Source organism: Mauremys reevesii, linkage group 4 (assembly GCF_016161935.1).
Source record: "Mauremys reevesii isolate NIE-2019 linkage group 4, ASM1616193v1, whole genome shotgun sequence".
NCBI classification, from domain to species: Eukaryota; Metazoa; Chordata; order Testudines; family Geoemydidae; genus Mauremys; species Mauremys reevesii.
Window position 1 is genome coordinate 4257485 of NC_052626.1, and position 25222 is coordinate 4282706.

Sequence of the window (25222 nt, forward strand, 5' to 3'; positions counted from 1 at the left end):
GTTTTTCCCTAACTAAATCCTATGCCATTCTCAATTCCCAAATCTCTAAGTTAACTTCCTGCCATAATAACTGTCCTCTGGTACCATTGCTCTATTTATAATGCTCTGTGTTGCACCATTCTGTTTTGGTTTCAGTCCTTCTAGTGATGTTGCATCAAAATCGATCTGTTTCTAATGTAAATGGTTCCCTTAACCCAATAAGACTTTGGCTCTTGAATATTGCCTGCGAGACCATAACTCTAGTCACTATGGATGAGGTTAGTCTGGTCAAAGTGGCAAATGGAAGAGGTTTTATGTCAGGTGTGACAGTGAATAATCCATATTTGTAATGTTTTGCTCACTCTGGAGGAGTGTATGTCAAATAATTGTAGAAGGGCATGGCCAAAGGCTAGCCAACAGTTCCGCTGCATTGGCACCGTCTCCTGAATTAATAGATTTTAAGGCCAGAAAAGATTATCAGATCATCTAGTCTGGCCTCTGGTTATTCCTGCATCGAGCCCAACAACCTGGGTTTGGCTAAAGCATCTATTCCACAAAGGCATCCAGGCTCGATCTCAAGACACGAAGAGATGGTAAATGTGCCACTTCTATCATAAAATGGAGAACATGGCAGCTACCGTCATCTTTAGTGCAAAGGTCTATCTCCCAAAGGGCTCAAGCGTGACGTGCTTCATTTTGACTGAACAGCCAGTCCCCATGATTAGAATAATTCATTTCATGTTGTACCTTATAGTGTTGAGGCGACATCACCCCTCATTGTTAAACAGGAGCTATAGGGCGTAGGCATAGATCTTGCTGGGCATGAGGAAACGTGTATATATCTTGATCTGAGTGCAAGGTTAAACTGTGAAGCTGTGTGCTGGAGATGGTGTTTGGGGGCTAGTTGAGATGAGTGGGAACAGCCTGAACTGATAAGCTTGAAATGTAGATAAGGTGCGGACATAAAGAATTGGTCCTTATATGATCTGCAAAGCAATTGGTCCTTATGTGATCCATACAATGTCCAAACCAGTTAGATTCAAGAAGTACAGATGTTAGTAGCTAGAAAAATGTACATAAACCGTGTAGAGTGATTTGGAATATTGGTGTCACCTGGTACCTAACTCCTCTTCATCTGGGCCTGGCCACCATGAGCCTAGAGCTGGTACATGCCCAATAAAGTAACCTGAGTGACGAGCTGCAGTTGGACTGAGGTTTTGGGGATCCAGAAAACTGGATGAAGCATTCTCCCAGGTCGGGATGAAGTGTTCAGATAAGCCGAGTGGAAAAGGTCTGGGAAGGAATCCCAACATATGGGTCACATTGTTCAGCCCCAAGTATGTAACCTGGCCATGCTTTTGTCAGAGTATTCACAGGTAGTTTTAAGAACTTGTCATCATTTTTGTTTGTTTGTTTTTCTCCCTCAGGTCAGGTGCAAATTCCTTGAAGGAGCTATTTCCCACACTGACATGCTTTACAAATAAAACTTGGCCTTTGTTGTCATTGTCAGCAGGCCAATTTCAGAGCAATTTTACGTTGCAGGAACAGCTTGTTTTGTGTCAATCTGCAGCTGTATTTGCAGAGTGCACTATGGATTATTACTGTTGTGTGTTCATGTTTTCAAGCTTGGCAATATTCTGTTTACATTTGTATACTGATTTGATTATTCACAAGATTCAGTTGAAGAGGTTTAACAGGTCTTTGATTTAGGCTTAAAATAAGCAGTTTAAGGTGTTTGCATTTATTTCAAACACCTCTTATGTGATAAAGCACAATTTCATAGCTAAAAGAGAATTATTCTTTACACATAACACAGGGGTGCTTTAGTGGGAAGCATCATGTCTTTATGTGTGGTGCGTGTTTCTGAGCTATTAACAAGAAAACAGGTGCATTCGGTGTCCTATTGATCTCAGAATTACCTGATTGGTGCCAAAAATCAATCAAAGGCCTCTGTTAAGCAGTCACAAGACAGGATACATTTTATTAAGCTTGTCCATGATTTATAGTTTTGCCATTAGTGTTAATGCAGACTTAAAAATATCAATATTTAATTAGAACACTTTCAAACTGGCATCGATTCTTACCAGAGCTCTTCCTCTGTCATGGTCATTATTCAAATCTATTCATGATCACGCAGAATCTCTCCTGCACAGTGCCTGTTTCAGCAGCGTTAGTGGTATGGCAAAGCAACTGGTTTGCATTGAAATTCACGGCAGGCAGTGTTTGCTATAACTGTAAGCTCTTTCAGGCAGGGACTGCATGCTCATTTGATGAACTCTGATTGGAACTTGTAGGCATTTGTCTAATACAAATTATTGTAGTTGTCACTAGTGCTGAAGGAATTAAGAACAAGCCTCCAAAACCTGTCTGTCACGTAGTCTCATGCTTCCTGGTTTTCCAGGCAGCTGTTTAATTTGGTTTCAGGCTCAGAGACAAGCAGCCCTGCTTCCAAGACAAGCTAGAAAACTCAATGAAACTTAGAGGGGAAAAAAGCCCTGAGTGTTTACTGATGTAACCAATAGATTTACACCACTTGAGAATTTTGGGCCATGATTCTTCATGCAAAATTCCCGGTCTCTTGGAGGGAGCTGGTTTTGGCGGAGGAGGGTATGGAAGGTCTCATTCTTTCTCTCCCTCCAAGGCTGCAGCTGCGGACCAGCTAGTTGAGAAGGGGATGGGGGGAGGCATGCAAACCTCCAAACCATTGCACTAGCCTTGCTGCCTCGGTTTGGCTGAACTCCTGTGCTTGTTGGAAACTATCCCCGCAGAACAGCGGGATAACGCAACCCCGTCTGTATTCTGTCAGGCAGGGTGGGGAAGGGGATGGATTATTCATTCCAGTCACGATTTCCAGCACGCTGCCCCTGTCCCACAAGCTGAGTATGTTTTAAAAACCAGTGGGGAAGAAACACTGCGTTAAACAAACCTACTGGAATTCTGCGCACTGAGGCCAGCTGGCTCTGATGGGCACAAAGGACAATGCCAACAGCTTTGCTTTTGATGGCTAATATTAGCATCGAATCCCGTTTTCAATGCGTTTGTAAATGAATGAGAGAACACAGTTTCTCCAGGATGGGTGAGAGTCTTAGACGTGCAGAACACAACTCAGAGCCCAGGGAGAGAGGGGATGAAGAAGGCTGAAATCCACCTGTTCACCCTCCCGTCCTGGAGCTGCTCAGGGCCTGGAGGGACCCCTCATGTAATAGAGATAGCCCTGAGGTCACAGCATTACCCAGAATCCCTGTCCCCAGCCCTTCCCCCGCACGCCGCCTAAACCAGGGTTTGCAAGCAGTGTCCATTGGGCAGGAACGGTGAACTGCAGCCACTGGGAGCTGCGGACGGCCGTTCCTGTGGATGGTCAACGTAAACAAACTGTCTTGTGACCCGTCAGCGGATTACCCCGATGGGCTGCATACGGCCCACGGGCCTCAGGTTGCCCACCACTGGTCTAGAAGGAACAGGTGGCATCTTCAGCTTGTTTCAAACTCAACTGAGTCGCATCATGACTCTTGTAACAACAGTGATAAAGGAGATAACCCTGCTGAAAAGGATCCTAAAGCTATTGACCAGGAAAGTACTTGTTAACCCAGGCCAATCAGCTGCTCAGAACTCTCCCAAAGGCCAGGATTTGACTAGATCTGGACAAGTAGTGAAACCAGCACCTCCTCTGCATCCATAATTTGTTGTTAAATGTTATTTTGTTAATGATTATTCATTTGTGGGGGAGCGGGGTGGAAGGGAAGCTGGGAATGGAACATTTTTATTTTTTCTTGGTTAAAGCCTCAGTGATCTCAGCTTCCTAGGGTAGGTGGCTTCCCTGTTTCAGTGCATCATGCACAGAACTAGTATCTGACAAAATAACTAGCACATCCTATTCAGAGTCCTCATGGATCCAAGCAAATATCTGGGACACTCTTAATATAAACCAAAGAAATACAGATCTGCCAAACTTATCACAGACACACTTTATTATATTATTTTGATCAAGCTTTGTACTGAATGCACCTTGATTTGAAGTTCTCTTGATGCAAAACCTGTATTTAGTGTTATAGACTTGAAGTACTAATGTTCTTTTATGCCTGATAATAGACCAGTCAAGGGAAGCAATTTAATGCTCACACATTTTCTCTACTATGAAAGTGTAATATACTAATCTAGACTCTATTCAAGTTGAACATTTAGACAAGAGTTTTAATATATCTTTAATGTTCCCAGTTTTTATGTCAGCAGATTTGCTTTAAAACTATCAAAGATACATTTCAAGAGGTATGCAGATGAGAAATGCTGTAATAATAATAATTAATAACGACAGGGGTTAAAACTAATTACAAGACAACATAGCCCCTTAATTCTTTTTTATTAAACCTCCTATGTCACCCGATTCAAAGAAGCGGCTGCTCTGTTTTCAAACCAAATTGCATGCTCCAGCATTTTTGTTTTGCTTTTTGTTAACTCCCAGACTTCATGCATGCTTGAGATTCCTCCATGTTGCTTAGCTGCTTTCTCGTGTTAAAATTACTTGATTCAGCAGGACCTTGGATAGACTGACCAGTGTAGGGAAAAGTGTTCATTAAATGTAAAGTGTTGGTCGCTACTTTTCCCTCCGCTCCCCTCCCCTCTGTTAGTGCTTTGCAAGTTTCAGATCCCTTTGCTTACTCACATCACCTCTCGTCCCACGGAGATGTTAAAGGTGGATGTGAAGAACTGCACAGAGGAAGCCATTTGCAGTGCCCCCAGCAAAGAAGCTTTATTAGAATTGCAAAACCCTGGATCTATTCCTGCAGTTCCTCAGCGTCATGTAACCAACTATTTGCATAGACACAGACATACAGAATATGAAATTCTGGGACAATTCTGTAAAGAAACCAGGGCTCTGTGGCCTGCTGGGCTTGGGGATTGGTGAAGGTAAACGCAGTGAAGAGGGAAATGCTAGATGAGGAGGAAGGGGTGGGTATCTTCTAGAGCTGGTTGGGGCTTGGATCTGGTGAAAGCCAGAGTAGATATCACTCCTGTGACAGATGTGAAGCATCTGGGTAATATCCTAAGAATACTGATATGTAATAAGTGTACAAATGCCACATGTGACCTGGTTAGCCTGGTGGGATGGTGACAGTGGTGAATTTTGAATAAGTGCCAGCGGCTGAGAAAGCAAGTGTTGTAGTAGGAAACAGCAAAGACAAAAAGAGTTTTATAGACTTTTTGGAAAAAGCTTATGAACAACTCAACAAAAGTCAGCTTGCGGAGATATGCAGACAGAGGCAGCCAAACCCTTGAGAGCTGACGCAGGCACAGCTGGTTGACCTGCTCTACTCTGAGGACCAGAAAAAAATCATTTTCCAGCATGAGGGGACTCTAGAGGAACATCCAGATCACCAGTGGGGACAGCAGAGCTTGAGGAAGACAGAGGCCAGAAGGGACCAGGAGATCTCCTGGACAGGAGCACAAAAGATGATGACAGAAGAAGCAATGGGCTCCATCCAGATGAGTTCACCACTTTAGCAGGAACTGGCACTGAAGAGACAAGCTACACCAGAGGGTGAAAAGGAACGTCAGCATGAACATGAAATTGGGAACATGTGACTGGTCCCTTCCCCATCCCTAAGTGGGACAGACATTGGGCTTGGTGGCTAACCATTTAAATTCACAACTCATCTCAAACGCATTTATAAACACACTGACGTCCTCCTGGCCCCTCTAATGGGGTAATAACTTAGAATCTATCACTCCTGAAGACCCAGGTATATGGTGTCTGCCCTTGTCACTGATTCACATGATCTGCTCCATGCCCCCGTGTGTAACCAGTCCTCTAGTCTGGCCCCCTTATTGAACCAGAATCCAAGGATCCACACAGTTCCACAGAGGCAGGCCAGTGGCCTCCATGATTCCAAAATGGGGCCTTCGGGTGCCAAAGAATCCCTATCTGCCTCCCTGGCTCCCTGCAGTGAGTCCAGACTCCTGAGGGAGGCTCGTGCTGTATCCCTTTCAGGGTGCCATATTCCCAATGCATCTACAATGGCACCAGGCAGACTTTTCAAAACAAGGTAGCAATTTAATAATCGCCCCGAATGCAGCATCTGAAAGTCCCGAGGGCAGGGTTGTCAGGTGTCCTGTTTTTGACTGAAAAGTCTGGTCCAAAGGGGATCTGTGCAGTGTTCGGTCAGTGCTGCTGACTGGACACCAACAGTCCAATTACCAAAGTAACTGCAATCGGCCTTCGCTGCTGGGAGGGTGTGAACCAGGAAGAGCAGCTTCTGCTAGAGGAGGAGGGATCCTGACAGCGCGCAGCATTTGAGGAGCAGGGCCGGGGGCCAGGTATGCCACCCGTGATGCCACGTCCTGCCTTCTCTGCCTCCCAGGGCCCTGGCTCTCTCCGGCCCCTCACTCTGGGGACTGACTGTAACATTACACCCCATAGTCTTCATATAAATATGGTCATGATATGAATATGGCCTGGTATAACTAAGATATACTTTATGCAAGACGGCTCATGTAAGATATCATTGGAAAGGTTGTGATTTACTGAACGTGATTATCCAATTTGTATGCCTGTATAATTGACTATGGAACAATTACAACTGTGTGTGTACTTGGGGGAATGCCCACCATGCAGTAGGAAATCCTCCTGAATGACCCATTTAAGAAGGACAATAGAACTCTGGAGATACTAATCTCTCGCCTTCCTGAGAGGTGTCCTGGAAGGTAGCTGTGACACTACAAGGTCAGGTGATAATGTGACCTGATGCAAAATACCTCTTGGACACTGCTGGTACTTTCCCACTGTAGGGGGATGGGAGTCAAACAAATGATTTCCACGTTAGGTAAATCCTTTTAAGGCTGGGGAGGGGGTTGATGTGGACTCTCCTCCATTGCTTATGCAAGAAGAAGGATGACTGAAAGAACCTGAAGGGACAAAGGAACTAACCTGAAGGAAAAGGCAGGGGTGAGTCCAGACTGAGACAGGGGTCCAGTCTGTAAGAAGAAATATCTGGAACTCTGAGTCACAGAAAGTCTGCATCCAACCTAATTCAACATTTAGGGTGAGAAATTACATTCTATAACCTCTTTCTTTACTGAATCAAGCTTAGTTTGCATGTTTTGTTTTATTTGCTTAGTAATCTGCTTTGTTCTGTTTGCTATCTCTTATAATCACTTAAAATCTGCCTTTTATAGTTAATACATTTGTTTAGTTTATTATTAAACCCAGTTTGTGCAATTTCTAACGGGAGGAGGGGAGACGTGCATCCTTCTGTTCACATTGAAGGAGACAGTGAATTTTTATGAGCTTGTGCTGGGCAGATTTTTCTATACAGCACAAGGTAATATATGTTTGGGTCTGCGCTCCAGGGGAGGTGGGCAGCAGAGTGCTGGGGCACATCCCTTAAGCTGAGTCTTGCCAGAGCTGGTAATAAGGTAATAATTGGAGATATACCAGTCTCCTAGAACTGGAAGGGACCTTGAAAGGTCATCTAGTCCAGCCCCCTGCCTTCACTAGCAGGACCAATTTTTGCCCCAGATCCTTAAGTGGCCTCCTCAAGAATTGAACTCACAACCCTGGGTTTAGCAGGCCAATGCTCAAACCACTGAGCTATCCCTCCCCCTGATCTCAGTGTCTGATCTCAGTGTCTGTGTCTTTCTGCAGCTTGGTGTGTGCTAGAGGAAGATTAAGAGCCTGGCTCAGCAAGACAGGGTAAACGGGGGCCAGGCTGGCAGAACTGGCAGGTTCAGGCAGGCTCTGCCTCAGCTCCTCCCAGCCAGGCTACGCAGATTGCAGGTGAGTCCCAGGGAAGGGGGCAGCAAGTGACAGGGCTGGAGGAGGAGCACCAGGGGGTCCTGTAGTGTCTGGTTTTGGAAAGATGGCGACCCTACCTTAGGTTAACACAGAGAAGCAGAGGTTGGAACACAGACTGTACTAGCTATAGACACAGCTTCCTTGAGCCAGGCTGCTGTTGGAACCATCTCCGTTTCCTTTCCTTGTCTCTGTTCCTTTGTCTTACCCCTCGGTGAGACCCTGTGTTTCTGTGAGCTCAGGTCTTGACACAGCCCAATGACACCTTTCTCCTTTCTTCTGCACCTCGAGGCCTTTCCTCTGCTCTGCAGAGAGGTGGTGGTGGGGAAATCTCCTCCTCCTGGCTGTTGGGTCTAGGTGTGAATGTCCCAGACATCTGGGTGTCCACTGTCTCTTCCAAATGTGAGACCATCCACACTGCCTGCTGTGGATTCCTATACAGACCCAGGAAGGGGTAGGGATGCTAATGTGCGGGGTGCTAAGAGAAAAGACCTTTTAATGCACTAGTCAGAAGTATAGGGGTGATGAGCATATGTGGGCCCAGGAACTCTGCCCATACATACCCCTCCTTTGGGGTCTACAAGGAGATTAGGATGATTAATTTGGAGTACTGGGCAAACATAGGAGGATATATGTGGACTTCCTGAGGGTACCTGACAGATAACCCCGCTGTGTCCAATCTGGAAGAGTTGGAATGTGACAGATGTGGAGCTGCTCTGTAATAACATAAGAAGAGTGCTGTCATAAATATAAAGGGAAGGGTAACAACCTTTATGTATGCAGTAACATCAAATCTCTCCTGGCCAGAGGTACAGAATCACTTACCTGTAAGGGGTTAATCAGTTCAATTAATCTACTTGGCACCTGACCAGAAGGACCAATGGGGAAAGAATTTGGGGGGAGGGGAAGGTTTTGTTTGTGCTGTTTGTTTTTGTTCCCTCTCGGGATAAAGAAAGAGACCAAGTACGTAACCCAGCTCCTACTGAAATGATACATCTAAAATTACAGAAATTGTAAGTAATAGCAAGGAAATGAATTAGATTATCTTTTGTTTTAGCTTGTGAATTTTCCCTATGCTAAAAGGGAGGTTTATTCCTGTTTTGTAACTTTGAAGTTAAGCCTAGAGGGGAATCCTCTGTGTTTTAAATCATTTTATTACCTTGTAAAATTACCTTCCATCCTGATTTTACAGAGGTGCTTCTTTTACTTTTTTCTTTATAATAAAGTTCTTCTTTTAAGAACCTGGTTGGTTTTTAGTGTCCTAAAACCCCAAGGGTCTGGTCTGTGCTCACCTTGTTAACCTATTGGTTGGTATATTATTTTCAAGCCTCCCCAGGAAAGGGGGTGAAGGGATTTGGGGGGATATTTTTTTGGGGGGGGATAGGGCTCCAAGTGGCCCCTCCCTAAATGTTTGTTTAAATCACTTAGTGGTGGCAGGAATAGCATCCAAGGACAAGGAAAGAAATTTGTGCCTTGAGCAAGTTTTTAATCTAAGCTGGTGGAATATAAGCTTAAGGGGTCTTTCATGCAGATCCCCACATTTGTACCCCAGAGTTCAGAGTGAGGAGGGAACCCTGACAAGTGCTATGTAAAGATTGTATGGATTTCTGTCCAGCAGCACACCACAACACAGAAACAAAAGGAACTCCACCAGGCAAAGCAGACGACAGCTTTCCAAGTTTGCTTAGACTCCCACCACTCTGACAGTCCCAGCTCACGCTTCTCTGACAAAACAGCATTTATAAACCTCATTTACATACATGCATCTTTAACAGCCACTTGACCAGATACAAATTCTTTTTGCTGTATGTAATCTTCTGTGCTCTCTTCATCAAGTGGTCTTTGTGAGGAGATGATGTGCTATCTCCAGAGAGAGGTTTCAGAGGGGTTGCCATGTTTTCCAGAGAGAGAGAGACCAACTACTCTGAGTGATCCTGATGGCAGTCGCAGGAGATGCTTCCAATGTGAGAGCAGAATTATGGATTTTAGGTTTGGAAATAACTATCCGTGTCAGTGAAATTAGATAACTGAGGGTATGTCTATACTACCTGCCGGATCAGTGGGGAGTGATAAATCGACCCCCGAGTGCTCTCCCATCGACTCCTGTTCTCCACTGCCATGAGAGGCACAGGCAGAGTCGATGGGGGAGTGGCAGCAGTTGACTTACTGCAGTGAAGACACCGCAGTGAGTAGATCTAAGTATGTCGACTTCAGCGATGTTATTCACATAGCTGAAGTTGTGTAACTTAGATCAATTCCCCCACCCCCTAGTATAGACCAGGCCTCAGTCTCCAGGCTCAGTACCCAACCTGCCTTAGCTTTAGTCCGATCTGATTGGCTCTCCAACCATCTTGATGCTGTTTGCTGTCCTAATGGAGATGGGAATGTTCGTTGTTTAGACACAGCATAATGAAACCATCCCTTCGCTGATGTTTAGAAGGGAAAATCACCCCCTTGACATGAATGTCAATAGAACCAAATGACACTAAGCTGGGGGGAGAGGTAGAGATGATGGAGGGTAGGGGTAGGGTCCAGAGTAACATAGACAAATTGGAGGATTGGGCCAAAAGAAATCAGATGAAGTTCAACAAGGACAAGTGCAGAGTTCTGCACTTAGGCAGGAAGAATCCCATGTACCACTACGGGCTGGGGACCGACTGGCTAAGCAGCAGTTCTGCAGAAAAGGACCTGGGGATTACAGTGGATGAGAAGCTGGATATGAGTCAGCAGTGTGCCCTTGTTGCCAAGAAGGCTAACAGCATATTGGTATTAGTAGGAGCATTGCCAGCAGATTGATGGAAGTGATTATTCCCCTCTATTCGGCACTGGTGAGGCCACATCTGGAGTATTACATCCAGTTTTGCCCCCCCACACACACACACACTATGGAAAGGATGTGGTCAAATTGGAGAGAGTCCAGCGGAGGGCAATGAAAATGATTAGGGGGCTGGGGCACATGACTTATGAGGAAAGGCTGAGGGAACTGGGGATATTTAGTCTGCAGAAGAGAAGAGTGAGGGGGGATTTGATGGCAGCCTTCAACTACCTGAAGAGGGGGTTCCAAAGAGGATGGAGCTCGGCTGTTCTCAGTGGTGGGAGATGACCGAACACGGAGCAATGGTCTCAAGTTGCAGAGGGGGAGGTTTAGGTTGGATATTAGGAAAATCTTTTTCCCTAGGAGGGTGGTGAAGCACTGGAATGGGTTACCTAGGGAGGTGGTGGAATCTCCTTCCTTAGAGGTTTTTAAGGCCCAGCTTGACAAAGCCTTGGCTGGGATAATTTAGTTGGTGTTGGTCCTGCTCTGAGCAGGGGGTTGGACTAGATAACTTGCTGAGGTCCCTTCCAACCCTAATATTCCATGATTCTATGATTCTATGAACCTGGCAAAAAAAATCAGTGAAAAATGCTGAAAAGTGCAGTTTGGGGTCAAATTCAGCTAATAGATTTAGCCAAAGGGGAAAAAATGGAAAAACTTCCAAAAGTAAAACAATTTCATTTCAATGCTTTCGAGATGAAATGTTTCATTTTGAAACAATGTTTTATTCAGAAACTCAGCTAGATTTAACTTAATAAAAATTAATAATCACCCCCAAATGAAAGGAAAAATTTAGTGTCAGGTCCAACAAACTGTTTCATTTGACCCAAAATAAATGTTTTCACTTTGTTCTTTTCTTTCAGCTGTGAAACTGACTAATCCAATATTCACCCAGCTCTAAATATTCACTCCTTACCATTTTACCAGTCCGTGGATGGTAGAATTTGGCTCAGTTCTGGAACGGGGAGAAAAGTGGCTTATCCCGGTTGAGAGGGTGAATTGGACCCTTTAAATGGCCAGGCACTCTTCACTCAGCACACAGCCTCACTTCCGTTTGTTCCTGTGTGTTGCCAGAGCGCATCAGCTCCTCCAGTGTCTCTCTCCTTCACTGTGCTGGGTCCAAAGATAGCACTGCATGATCCTGGACAAGTCACGTCATCTCTCTGTGCTTTAGCTCCCCATCTGAATAATGTTCCTTTGTCCGTCTTGTCTACTGATCCAAACCCTATGGGAGTCAATGGGCATCTTTCCATTGACTTGAAGGGTTTTGAACCAGGCACTTGGAGTGTAAGCTCTTCATCTGTCTCTCACCATGTGCATGTACAGTGCCTAGCACACGGGCCCCTGATCTTGGTGAGTGCCTGCCATTACCACTGTAATATTACTCATAAGTACATTCACAACTGGTCCCCTTGTCTAGGTCTCAGCGGAGGAGGTCACTGATGGGACTAGCATATAGACTCATGATGGCTCTACAGCCAGTCCCTGAAGAACAAACCTCAGACTCATTCACAGGGGAATGAGGAAGTTTTGTTTTTCCACATTGTAGGCCCTGGTGCCTCTCATATAAGTACTGCACTGAAACTCATGCCCCTGCACTGTGCTCACAGTCTGGCTCCATGGCTATATAGTCAGGGGTTGTAGAGCCCAACCTTTGTGAAATAAAGACCAAAAAGCAGACAGACTAAATTGCTTGAGGCACTTGTTGTTGGCAGGAACTTGCTGTGATCTGTGCCAAACTTTTTTTAGATCCAGAAGAAGTTCAGGGGCGGGCGACATATGGTGACAAGAACAGGCCGCTTAATATATTAGCTCACAATAGGATGGTGTATTACACATTGTGTTGAAGCGGAATGGGTGTGGGGGGAGAGAAACTCCACCTCTTAAAAGCCATTAATTGAAAAATATGTTGCTTAATGACACACAAAAGACCTAAAATATTTAGATTCTGCTGGATAAAAGCAAACCTAGGTTATTTTTTTTATGTTTTACCCATTCATTTTTATGTCTAGCTATCTAAAAAATGAGCTTTTACAAGTTATTTATTGATAATAATTTTTAAATCTCCCTTACATATTTCATAGCCAGCACAACTAGCAACAGGGGTCTTCATTTTGTCAGGACTATCAAATTACTTCTATTAATGCTGTGATGTCTGGCGATTTCTGCTGTCTACTGTGCTTGGACATCAAGTGATTAAGATCAGCAATCATCCGGCATTCACTATGCAAATATTTTAATTTAAAATTATTTACAGTATGCTGAAAACAACTCTCATAATTGGCTAACGTGTATGGCCTGCTCCAGCATTTGAAATCAGGAGCTGAATACCAGGCTGCGTTACGGCTTTACTCCATGCTTGGTCATTACTGTGGATAATAGTGAAATGCAAAAAGGAAGAGAAGAAAGAGGAGGAAAGCAGTGGGAGGGGAAGAGGAGACTGGGGGCTTGTCTACATGCTGTCTTAGTTCATACCAGCTGGGAGTAAAGGCTAATGTGTGCTGCCCTGTTGTGCACTCACAGGCCCGTGTGGACCCTGCTGGAGCACGCTAAAAGTTACCCAGTACACATTAGTGTAGTACTGTTAAAATGGGACTAATGCACCATATGGACAACCCCTAAGGGTACATCTACAGCTTGAGGAGGATGAGTTGCAGTGAAGTGAAATCACTTTACTGCTGAATGAGAGCATCCATATGGGAGTTTAACACACATTGACTTCACAGCTTAGCTTTCCTGAGTGTCCCCATGTAGACATGGCCCAAAGGCTACCTCTAGACTAGAGTTTGTGGTTTTCTTTGAAGTGGAGTTCACTGGCCACCAATTAACTTGAGTTAGCTAAGATGACTGTAAATGCTAATCCAGACACTTCACAAACCCTCATGATTTCTTCCCCTTTGTCCAAACATTTTGTGGAGCATCAAGACCAGTTTTCCACAATAAGACTCGCTAATTGGCAGTCAGTTAAATTAAAACTGAAGCACCAGCTCTTTTGTAGACAAACTCTATAAGAACGGGAGCATAAAAAGCAGAAGCGGGTGATGGAAGATGAATAACAGGAGAAATGGTGCTGAGGATTAAGGCCTGGATTCTCAAAAGAACTGGAGAAAATTAGGGACCCAGCTGCTATTGACTCTGAAAATATCAATCTAATGCTCCCATACAGTCTTAAATAATGCAATCTTAAATTTCATACATTACACTGCGATACTGCTCCGAACGCGATGTGATCACTGCCAGCTCTTCAGCTGGAAATATCCTCTCCTAAACTTCCTGGTGCAAACAGGGCTTCCACTTAATTTTGTAGAATGCTCTTTGAAGGGTTCTCAGGATGCTTGTTGAATTCATGCTCCTAGTAGGTGTTAGAGGGTTTCCCTTCACCCTCTCCCCTGGTTCTTGTCACGCAGACAGAGAGCAGAAGTCTGAAGTGTAGACAATGTGATGTTTATTGGGGTTAGTTTCCAGCAAACATGTTCCATAACTCTGACGCCACAGAGCTTTGTTTCCCAGTGTCTCTCCTCCCCCCCGGAGGCACAATTATACCTGCAATGCAGGACCTCAGTCCCACCCCTTACAACTTAGGGTCATGTTCCACTTTGGGTCTGGGGTCTTCATCTCACCTCTTTGTACCCCATGGGAGGGGTCAGGAGTGAGGTTCTGCTCCAGTCAGGGACCGGCATTTCTTTGGCCTTTTAGTGTTTTACACCTTCCCCCCTAAGCCCCTTTGTCCCTCCCGACAGGTTGCTTGACTGTGCCTTGAGATGGGGTTGAGGCAACCTTAAAGTGTGCTCTGAGGAACACGTTCACTGCTCCTATCTGTTCCCACTGTCCTAACAAATCCAGCTGACTGGGCAGAAGCAACATCACAGTGTCTTTGTCCCTTGTTTACACGTATTAGTATAAGAGTATCAAAAAGTCAAACCCAAAATTCTATCCCAGGCTAACAAACAGACCTAGATACTCACAGTAAGTAATATTTGCAGTATAACATGTGTGTAGCCATCCTTGCTTTTCTTTTTCAAAGGTGTCCTTACTTATAAATAGACAGGTTCACTTTGTTCTCAGTGTACAAAACAAGAACAAGTCTAAATGAGAAAAAATATGCTAAGAATACACAAAACATGACTGCTGGGTTGGAGCTGAATGTTTGCAAGGAGAAAAATATTATTAGAGATGTAGAAACCAGGTTGAGCCAAAGAGATTTGAATGCCTAGAGATTTAACTGCTAGGATACAGAATTTACTAAAAATGTAGACAAAATAACTCAGAAGTCGGTCAGGGATACAATTCCATAGCAAGAAGGAAGGGTCATTCATATGGAGGGTAAAGCAGTATCACAGTTGTTATAGAAAATAGGGTTTGGATGAAGGCTATAACGGTAGGCATGGCCAATTAATTATTTAGAAATTGCGTGAGATAACCAGTAAGACTCTCTCTTTCCAGAGGCACTACTACTTTCTTATGTGGCTGGTTTTGAAGTCTCCATACACAGAGGCTATTATGGACTTCAAACTAGGGAAAATGCTGTACGTGATAAATAAGGTTGAAGCTCGGGGCCATCTAGAATCTAGTGATTCCAATATCAAAATACTCATGATGGCAAAGTACTAAAGGGAAGAGTCAGTGGTGCGAGGCTTCCAGAAAGAGGATGTTGAGAGAATGAAAAGTGCCCTGAGGAGCGATGATTGCTGTACTTTCATACATAGGGAAATCTACTCCAGCAAAATGAGACGTATTAAGAAACCATTTGTGAGCAGAGCTGCTATTAAATTTCAACCCCATTACGTCTAAACAGGAAAGGCAGCAGAGACCAGTGCAGCAAAGTGCGGGAGGAGAGGGTCTCAGATGCAGTACATTATAAAATCAGTCTTTTAAAGTGTGGTCAGCATGGTCAGAAAAATGGCTGTAAACAAGATTGCCTGGAACCTTCTGCTTACAAACTAGGCCCTGGTCTGGTATTCGACCCTTGTGCCTACGCAGATCCTAGTGCACGATTGGGACCCCAGTTTGTAACACTAGGCGCTGCAAAACTGCTCTGGACAAATATAAACTATATGGTATTGAATCGTATTTCACACTGGGACACTGGGGTGCACGGTGCATGGGAAAGTCATCCCATAAAAACTCACATGAAATCCACCAGCTAGCAAGATATGACCCTTAGGATAAGTTCAAAGACTAACGTTTGCAATATAACACCGAAGTGGTTCTAACAGGCCAGCAGCCCTGCTATAGTAAGTTTTTTCTTCCCATGTCCCACGTGTAAAATGTTACGTTTCAAAAAAAGCCCTCAAAAGCACACAGTATAGCTACAAAATGAAGTTCTCTTTCATGTACAGCTATGAATTTCAAATCCATTTCCCCACTAGTTCCCGCTCACCTTTCAGCCCATCAACAGACTTTTATAGCATCAGCCTTTCAAACTTATCCAAGGGCCAATTATCCGGAGCACCAGCGATGGTCAGGTCACAAATTATGCTACTGCTGTTGATCCACTTATCTGCAATTTACTTTGTTATGCCATTACCCTGGAGAGGGTGCAACCCAGGGCACTCTTTGTGATTTCAGGCTTGGAGAGATGTATTGAGTAGGAATTCTAAAACACAGGGTATATGCAGAAAAACTAGGCAGAAAAGGGTAACAGGAACTATATGGTAGGCAGGTCTGTTTCACTCACACATCGCACCTGAAATGCTGCGTCCTGAACCAGAACTCCACTCTCCCAGCGAAAGAGGAAGTATGGGGTGTGTTGGGGAAAGGGGAGAAGAGATGTGGGGAGATATTCCCCCAATGGAGTTTGGTTTCTGACGGATCTGATGCCTAAGCATGCGTGAAAGTTTCTCCTCTACAGCTTTAGCCTATGCTGGGGCAAGGTAGTAGAGAATTGAAGCAGCATTTGCTTGCAATTAGTCCCTCCTCTGTTCCTGGGCACAGTGCAGAATCAGGGTCAGGAGGATGCGTTAACAGACTGTGTGCCGGTATCTGCCGATATCTGTGTTGCCCAAATCCCTGTTTGCACATATCTCTGTAGTATCTAGGTGTGGTGGTTCTGATAAGCAGGAATATGGGCTAAATTACCGTAAAGGGTGTAGTTGGGCAATAATTGCTGGAGTGACTTGCAAGACAGATACAATGGTCCCACAGGCATTGACGTTTGTGGATTTTGTGAGTCTGCTAATACCGTGTGTCATAACATATTATATGTACATTATCCAAGCTCCCAGCCTCATACAGGACGTAGCCAGGAGCTTGCTGATCCCTTGCACTGTGTGTTTCTAGCGGGGCAGTTACAAGGAGAAAAGGTTAAAGTCAGCTGAGGTAGGCGGCTTGAAGAGGCAGCCACAGCTGTGGCCACACCCAGTCAGGCCACAGCTGGCTCTGATATAAGGGCTCAGGGAGGTGCTGGGTCAGTCTCACTTCAGCCTTGGAGTGGGAAGGGTCTGGCTGCCTGGGAGCTGAGGGTACCTGACACAGAGCAGGGCTGGGGAAGGCAAGAGGAGCTGGGGAGCTCCAGCCTGGCAACTCCCCAGGCTGAGGTCTTGTTAAACAGGGGTGGCTCTATGTATTTTGCCGCCCCAAGCACGGCAGTCAGGCAGCTTTGGGTGGCGTTTCTGCGGGCGGTCTGCTGGTCCCGCGCCTTTGGCGTACGCGCCACTGAATTTCCGCCTAAGCCATGGGACCAGCGGACCTCCTGCAGGCATGCCGCCGAAGGCAGCCTGACTCCCACCCTCACGGCGACCAGCATGCCGCCCCAGACGTGCGCTTGGTGCACTGGTGCCTGGAGCCGCCCCTGTTGTTAAAGGCCTAAGGAGGTACTGGGGCTGCAGAGGCAGCTGGTCCAGCCCCCTTGCCAATGATGAGAGGCCAAGACAGACCGCAGTTTGCCCCAGAGAAAGGGGGCTAGGTGACGACTGGCAGTAGCCACTGAGGCAAAGTGGGCATAGGGGGAGGGGAGACCCAGAGCTGTGGGGCAGCATCCCAAGATAAGAGGGCATTGGGGTCTGGGAAGGACATGGGGCCTGTGGCAGGCGAGACACCGGCCAGCAGGGGGCACGCCAAGGCTGGAATTGAGCTCATTCCCGGATGACCAGCAGGAGGCACCATGGCGGTGAGTGCTCAACCTGCTATAGCATTCCTGGAAGTAATCCCGGGACTAGTTCCTGGCAAGCACAGCGGCAGGGAAAGATAACCAGACTTGGGTGCAAAGCCGAGGGAGACGGCAGGTAGAATTCTAAATCTCAGTAGACTGGGCGGCTAGCCCACATCCGACTGAGACTAGTGATGGAGGCATCTCAGATGCAGCTTCTGTATGACTCTCCTTTGACTGTGCCCCTGGCATGCCCAGGGTGCTGTGTGTAGGCCTGCCACATACCTGTCCTCCTTGGACGCACACGCCATTTCAGATTGGGCCACCAGTGAAACCACGCTGCCACGGTTCTGACGCTTTGGAGCCTAGCATGCTGCATACGCTTGGGGCCCGCAAGTCAAACCTTTTGTTAGACTCATTCTTCCAATCAGCACCAACAAGTCAAAATCGAGAGCCTTCCCCACTGCCTCTGAATTTTCTTCAGCCTCTGTACAGAAGATGAAGATGAAAGCATCAGTGGATTAAACTGGATAAAGGTTCAATTTCCTGAATGACTCTGCTGCTAATTCAAAAGGCAGGCATTGTATTAGCTTAGGGATGAGCACTCTCCATCCCAGGCAGATCCCTCATGTAGTCTACAGGAGATCCATCGGCCTGGACATGCATATGGAGCATTGTGTGTTCCAGCCATCACTACTTTCATGCTGGAGCGGCCAAGCAATACAGCTCCACAGGCTACTTTGCATTTCCAGCATCTAGCAGGAAAGTCTCAGCTGCACAAGTGAGAAGTATAGTAATTCTGTGCCGACCTGCTGCCCCTCCTTGACCAGGGCTAATGCAGGGAAGTGCATACTGGATTTCTGTTTGGACCAAATATATACTGACCCATTTCAAGTAATAAAAAGGCACAAGTTAGACAGACGATTGGGAGGCCCTCCAAAGATTCCCAGTGGAAGAACGTTAGGCAATCAGTTCAGAACATTGCCACATTGCATTTTTGATCTTCAATCATAAGGCCATGTCCCAGTCGAGAATGACATGCTAATGACTTAGGGGGTGTATAAGACATTTCCATTTCCACTTTATTAGGTCTATAAGCATGTTGGGGGAGCTGATCAGTTGGATCCTTTGTAAATTTCTTCCTCCACGAATGCCAGAAGGTAACCCCAATTATTTTACACGTGCTAACAGGCTGTCAGGGCGCACACTGTCTGACTGTTGATTTCCTTCAACCTTTAAGTGACCCAAAGACAGATGCAAAGGTCACTACACATTAGCTCAAAATCCACTTCCTTACTATCCCCTTCTGCCAGGCTAACTGAAAATCTGGCCTTTATATTAACAAAAACTTTTCACATTTAGATCCCAGCTCAGTGTTTGAAATCATTTTGCCAGGGCTTTTTTTACTGAATCACCCCTCTTGTTAGGTGGGGGATGGTGCACCTTTCCTAGAGGTGAAGGTGTCTGTGCTAAAGCACCTGCTTCTCACAGAGCTTGTGCTATTTGCTGACTGCAAACAAAAATCCCAGGTGTGTCATTGCACACCAGATTGTTACAAATTACATGAGGGCAGACTGAGGCCCACTGCAAACAGAAGGGGAGTGAAGTACTCAGAAAAGAAGACCTGTATCTTCCACAGTTAGTGGTAAAAGCAATGGAAATGTAGCAATAGAGGAAGGATACATTGTAGTGTAATCAACTATGTGAGTGACACTTTCAGCTGTGGGGAGGTGTTTGTTGAAGCTGGACTTTATCCTACTTTAAAGACTCAGATATGTCGATTTTTCCCCCCTCTGGAAGTAAAGTAATAACAATAAACGATTTAAAACCAAAATGTACATTTTGCTACATTAAAAGCAGACATTGCAGATGCACTTATAAGGCAATGGAAAAACACAAAGGGCACATTTTGTGCTGCAGTGACTTTTATCTAGGGGCACAGGACAGTATATTGGTTTCTTGCTGCTAAATCTCCTCCTGTCTTGGGCTTTTATGACAACATTTAGATTCCTATCCTTGGTGGAGTATGTCCCTCTTTGATATTTGTACTCTCATGGCATTCTCCAAGATTGCATTGGGCTGATAAAGCTTTTATTAACGTTATTACATGTCATTTGCAGTAAAGTGCAGGATTTAAATGTCAGCCCGTTTCCCTGTGAGCGCCTGTCACTCCGTGTCTGACGAGCTCCTTCTGAGAGTGAGGTTCAGGACACACACACTGGCAAAAATGTTACCTGGTCTTGGCAACTCCGCAGATGGTCTCAGTACATCAGGCTGTAACATGTTAAGCCTCAGACTTGACTTTTGACTAGATTTAGGTTAACAAAGGGCTAGTTATACTTTCTGGAGTGAGGCCTTGACTACTGACAGTTACTAGGAGTCCTTTGGCATTAGGAGCTAGAATCACAAGAGAAGGTAAGTGCCTGACTGTCACTTTAGTTCCCCAAATCCCAGAATCAGGTCCTGCTGGGAGTCACAAGGCCCCTGCTCAGTTGCCCTCTAGCGGTGCCTACATTCACTGAGCACTGATAGGGAATTTTAGGGGTCGTACAAGGCCCACAGCTAAGCACTTTGCGAATCATTACTCAGGCCCAAGTTTGCGAGCCTGCAAGCAAAAGCCAAGGCCCAAGAGCCAAACTCAGGGTTAGGGCAAGAGAAAAGTTTGCAATAGCTTGTGTGACACAACTGAGGATGGGGGGGGGGGGGCGAGAGAGAGAGACCAAAAGGACAGTTTGCAGCAAGGCCTCAGTGTACCAGCTCAGCAGTGGCAATAGCAATTGAGCAAAAGCTATATTGTACAATGTAACCGCACGTAGGTGGGCAAACTTACAGTTAGGAAAGAGCTTATTGTACAATATTATCATAAGTAAGGGGTGCATACAACAAAAAGTTTAGCAATAGGTTAATGCAAGAAGAGGGGCATGGTACAGTCAAACCACCAGCCAGGACAATAACAGGAAAAACCCTAGATGGAAAAGGGCAGTGACCAGCTTGCTTGAAGTTAAAGATATATGCCAAATAAGGCGATAATAGAGTGTAATATGTGTGATGTGTGAATTACGCTTTGCGGTTTTTTACCTTTATAAGCTTGGCAAAATTAATTGTCAGGAGGGCGGTTCCCCCCCCCCATCGTTTGGGGACATGCCGGCCCTCCCTGTGTGCACACTTGTACTATAATAAACGAGCCTCAAGGCTGTCTGACCAAAAATCAACGGTGTGGCGAATTTTTCCACGACAATTTGGGGGCTCGTCCGGGATCCACAGATGACATCCCTGGATCGGAGGACCGCGGAGAGTTCCCTTCCAACCCCTGGGCCCATCTGAGAGGTAAGAGACATTTTGAAATCTCTAGCTGCTGGGTTTGGGATAGGACGGGTCCGCAGGCTCCGGCTGGGGTAAGTCACAAGCTGGATCTGGACCCTTGTTGTTGTCAGACACGCTTGACGCTCTAGGGGTTCAGTTTTCGGTCTGAGCCTAGAGTTTGGGGAGGTCCATTTTCGTTTTGGACCAGGTAGGCTGAGTTTTCGTTCTCAGTTGTAGAGTTGGTTGTGCTGGCAGCCCCACACCTCGGCCCACGCTCTTTTGGGCTGGAGAAGACTGATCCCCTAGTTAGGGGTTCGGGATCCCGGAGCCACTAGGTTGGGAGGGACCAGGGGACTGTTTCGCCCTGGCGGGTGTGCCAGGAAACATGCCTGTATGTGTGTATAAGGCCGTGCGGACAGAGTGATTGCTGGTTGTGGGAAGACGCCCCAAGCCTCCTGCGAAGCGAAAGCTCGTGACCAGGAGTGTCTTGAAAGCAAGCCCCACAACCTTCCTTGAAGAGAGACTGTAAAAGCTTCCCCGACTGGCAGGCCTTGGTAAGTGGCTAACCAGTCGAGGTGCTTGCGTGTTCCCTGTCCCGTTACCCTTCCCAGCCCACGTCCCCATGTCCTTGTGACCACTCTTTGAGCACTGCCTTTACCAAAGGCTGCAAGGTCCCTTTTGTTCCCCCTGGAGCCACAAGCTCCCTTCCCTTCTCAGAGAGGAGGGAAGCCTCGGGAAAACCACACCGTCAGCTCAAAAGCTGCTGAGGCACCGTTGGCTTGAAAGCTGGTGCTCAGGGCTGAGAAAAGACGTGCGGGGACCACGGGCTTTTCCATTTAGCCCGCCCCCCTTACCCGCTCGCCCTGTAGGTTCAGCAGAGGTAATATTCCTGGGAACCTACCCCTTGTCAGGAGGGCGGTTCCCCCCCCCCGCTCGTTTGGGGACATGCCGGCCCTCCCTGTGTGCACACTTGTACTATAACAAAGGAGCCTCAAGGCTGTCTGACCAAGAATCAACGGCGTGGCAAATTTTTCCACGACAGCACCTACATTTTTGAACTGCAAGTGCCCATGTTTCTGCCTCTGAGCATGCACACTGCAGCTCCGTGCCAAGTGTGCAGACCCCTAAGCCCCACAGGGATGCCTGAGCTGGAGGAAGATAAGCATTCCTCTGCCTAGTTCACCCACAGGGCGCCATCGGGGAAGGGTGCTGAGAGCTTGCCTATTGGATAAGGCCCCCCGCACGGGAGCTTACACAAAACGGCTTGGGGTGGATAGCCTCCCTCCTAACTTATAGCTCAGTGGTTAGGGAACTCACCTGGGATATGAGAGACCCCCAGTTCAAATCCCCCCTCTGCTTGAGGGGGAGGAGGGGTTTGAATGCGGGGACTGCACCACTCAGGAGAGTGCACTAACCACCTTCTGATGGTGGGGGAGGCTCCTTCAGCCTCTGCTCTTGAAGCTTCACTTGTGGATAAATCATTTTTGAAAAGCGCTGGAGCAGGGGCACTGGCCCTGTGTCCCCCAGGGGAGTGCTCTAACCCAGGGTGCTCAAACGTTTCCCCACAGCCAGTAATGGAATCTGGCCACACCTGCCCCGTTACTGCACAGCCTGGGCTGCCTCAGCAGTGGAGCTCGGGCTGACCACAGAGCTGGGGTAGGGGAGGAGAGGGAGTGAGGGTGAAGCTGGGCCTAGAGGCGGAACAGGAGTGGGTAGGAGGAGGCATGAGGCTGGGGGTGGAGCTAGACTGGGGGTGGCCTTGGCTCTGCTGCACACACTCCCAATCATTCCTCCATGGCCCCCCAGGGGGGCATGCCCCATACTTTGAGAACCCCTGTGTGGCGTTGCCCTCTATATGAGTTCGTAAAAATTTGATAATGAGTGAATATGGAATATGCTTCATGCAAAAGGTCTCTTGTAAGGTATCAGTACAAAGCTTATAATCTACTGAGTGTGATCATCCTATTGGTATAAATGTACCACTCTTGTATCTGAAACTAGAAATATGAAACATAACTCTGAGGGCCTATTGTAATTATGGAAAGTGTGGGCCATTAATGGTGGTTTGGAATCTTGACTACTGCCATTAACCAGGACAATTGTCTGCAGATGGGTGTGTTTTACCCATAAGTCTTCCTGTATACGTGTGTGCTGGCAAGTGGGGAATGAAGTCTTGCAGTCACATGTGATCATGTCACCTGAACTGGAATCCATCTTTAACCTGGTGTCTTTCCATTGAGTAGGAGGGGGTGGGAACCCAGGAAGGGACAAAGAATTCCCGCCTTATGCAAAAGAGCTATAAAGGGGTGGAGCAGAACAAAGGCGGGAGAGGAGCCATCCCGAAGAATCCCCAGCTACCACCTGAGCTGGAACAAGAGCTGTACCAGGGGAAAGAATTGTGCCCAGGCCTGGAAGGTCTCCAGTCTGAGGGGAAAAACTTACTGAAGCATCTCTGAGGGTGCGATTATCTGTATTCAGTTTGATTAGACATAGATTTGCACCTTTTATTTTATTTTGCTTGGTGACTTACTTTGTTCTGTCTGTTACTACTCGGAGCCACTTAAATCCTACTTTCTGTATTTAATAAAATCACTTTTTACTTATTAATTAACTCAGAGTGTGTAATAATACCTGGGGGAGCAAACACCTGTGCATCTCTCTCTATCAGTGTTATAGGGGGCGAACAATTTATGAGTTTACCCTGCATAAGCTTTATACAGGGTAAAATGGATTTATTTGGGTTTAGATCCCATTAGGAGTTGGGTGTCTGAGAGTTAGAGACAGGAACACTTCTGTGAGCTGCTTTCAGTTAAACCTTCCGCTTTAGGGCAAGTAATTCAGACCCTGGGTCTGTGTTGGAGCAGATGGGAGTGTCTGGCTCAGCAAGGTAGGGTGCTGGGGTCCAGAGCTGGCAGGGAAAGCAGGGGACAGAGGTAGTCCTGGCACATCAGGTGGCAGCTCCCAGGGGGTTTCTGTGATTCAACCCGTCACACAGTGCTCTAACCACCAGCCTACAGAGTCAATCTCTTGCTTGCTCTCTCTCTGGCCCAATGAGTCTGTTGCTCTTTATTCATAGCAGAACAGCTTCAACAGAGTAGCCTGAGGGAACCGCACATCTGAATATCCCATAGCCCTCTGGTTATAGCACTCAACTGAGAGGGGGCAGAAACGAAAACCCTTGTTCCCCTCAGGTGGAGCTTCCCACATCCCCAGTGAATACCCCGAAACTCTGCGCTAAAATGGATGAGGGAAGTGGTTCTCCTTTCCTCCCCTCCTTCCGCCTCCATGCCAAGAGAGGGTTTGCAGCTGAGCATCCCAAGCAGAGGGAGGTGACTCCAAGCAGCCCAGACTCCCTGAGAAGGCTTAGCAGACACTCCTCACCTTGACATCTCCCATTGGCTGGCTTAGCGGAGCAGCCGCTTGGCATGCTGACGTTTTTGAATCCCCTTCAGAGATGTCTCTCCTGCCCCGGTCAGTGTATGAGGAGCCTAGGCACTGCACTCAGGCTTTGTGAATTGCAATGATTTTCTAAGTGCCTAAAAGTTAGCCCCAGGTGTCTTAGGCTTTGTACATTGACTAAATTCCAGTTAAGTAATGAGTATCCCTACCTATCTCTCTTTCCTGTCCTGCACTGGTGCGTAATGCTGCTGTGTTTAAAGACTGTTTTGAGCTTGCATCCCCACCCATACTTCCAGTGTGTCTCCTGTTGATAGATCCACATCACTGAAACCAGTCTGGGATAAGTTATCCAAAAGGAGCATGATGCACAGTCGTTCCATGTAACTGGCATCCTCCCTGCCCCATGTGAGGCCCTGGTCTCACAAACACTTATGTACCTGAGTAACTTTATATCCATGAGCAACTACATCTGTGTTTGCCGAGCAGGGCCCACATTTAAAAACATTTGTGGGTACAGCTGTTGTAGCTGTGTGCATAGGAAGGTGCTTCTATTCACAAACTGGCTAGCCGGGTGAAGCAAATGTGATAACTGTGCATACTGTCTGTGACACCCGTGCAAACCCCATTTCTCTCCAGTGCCTACATTTGGGATTTGCACTGGTTATAATTAGTACAAATTTCTCTTGTCGAAAAACGCTCCTAGATACCACTCTTGTCTGAGATGATCTAAGCTTATTTTGTGATGGCTTGTGAGCTACAGTTAAGTGCGGGCATTTTTAAAGTGTGTCTTATGCTTTGTTTGAATTTTATTCTTGCTGCCAAGTCTCACTTGCCAACCTGAGTTATAAGAATT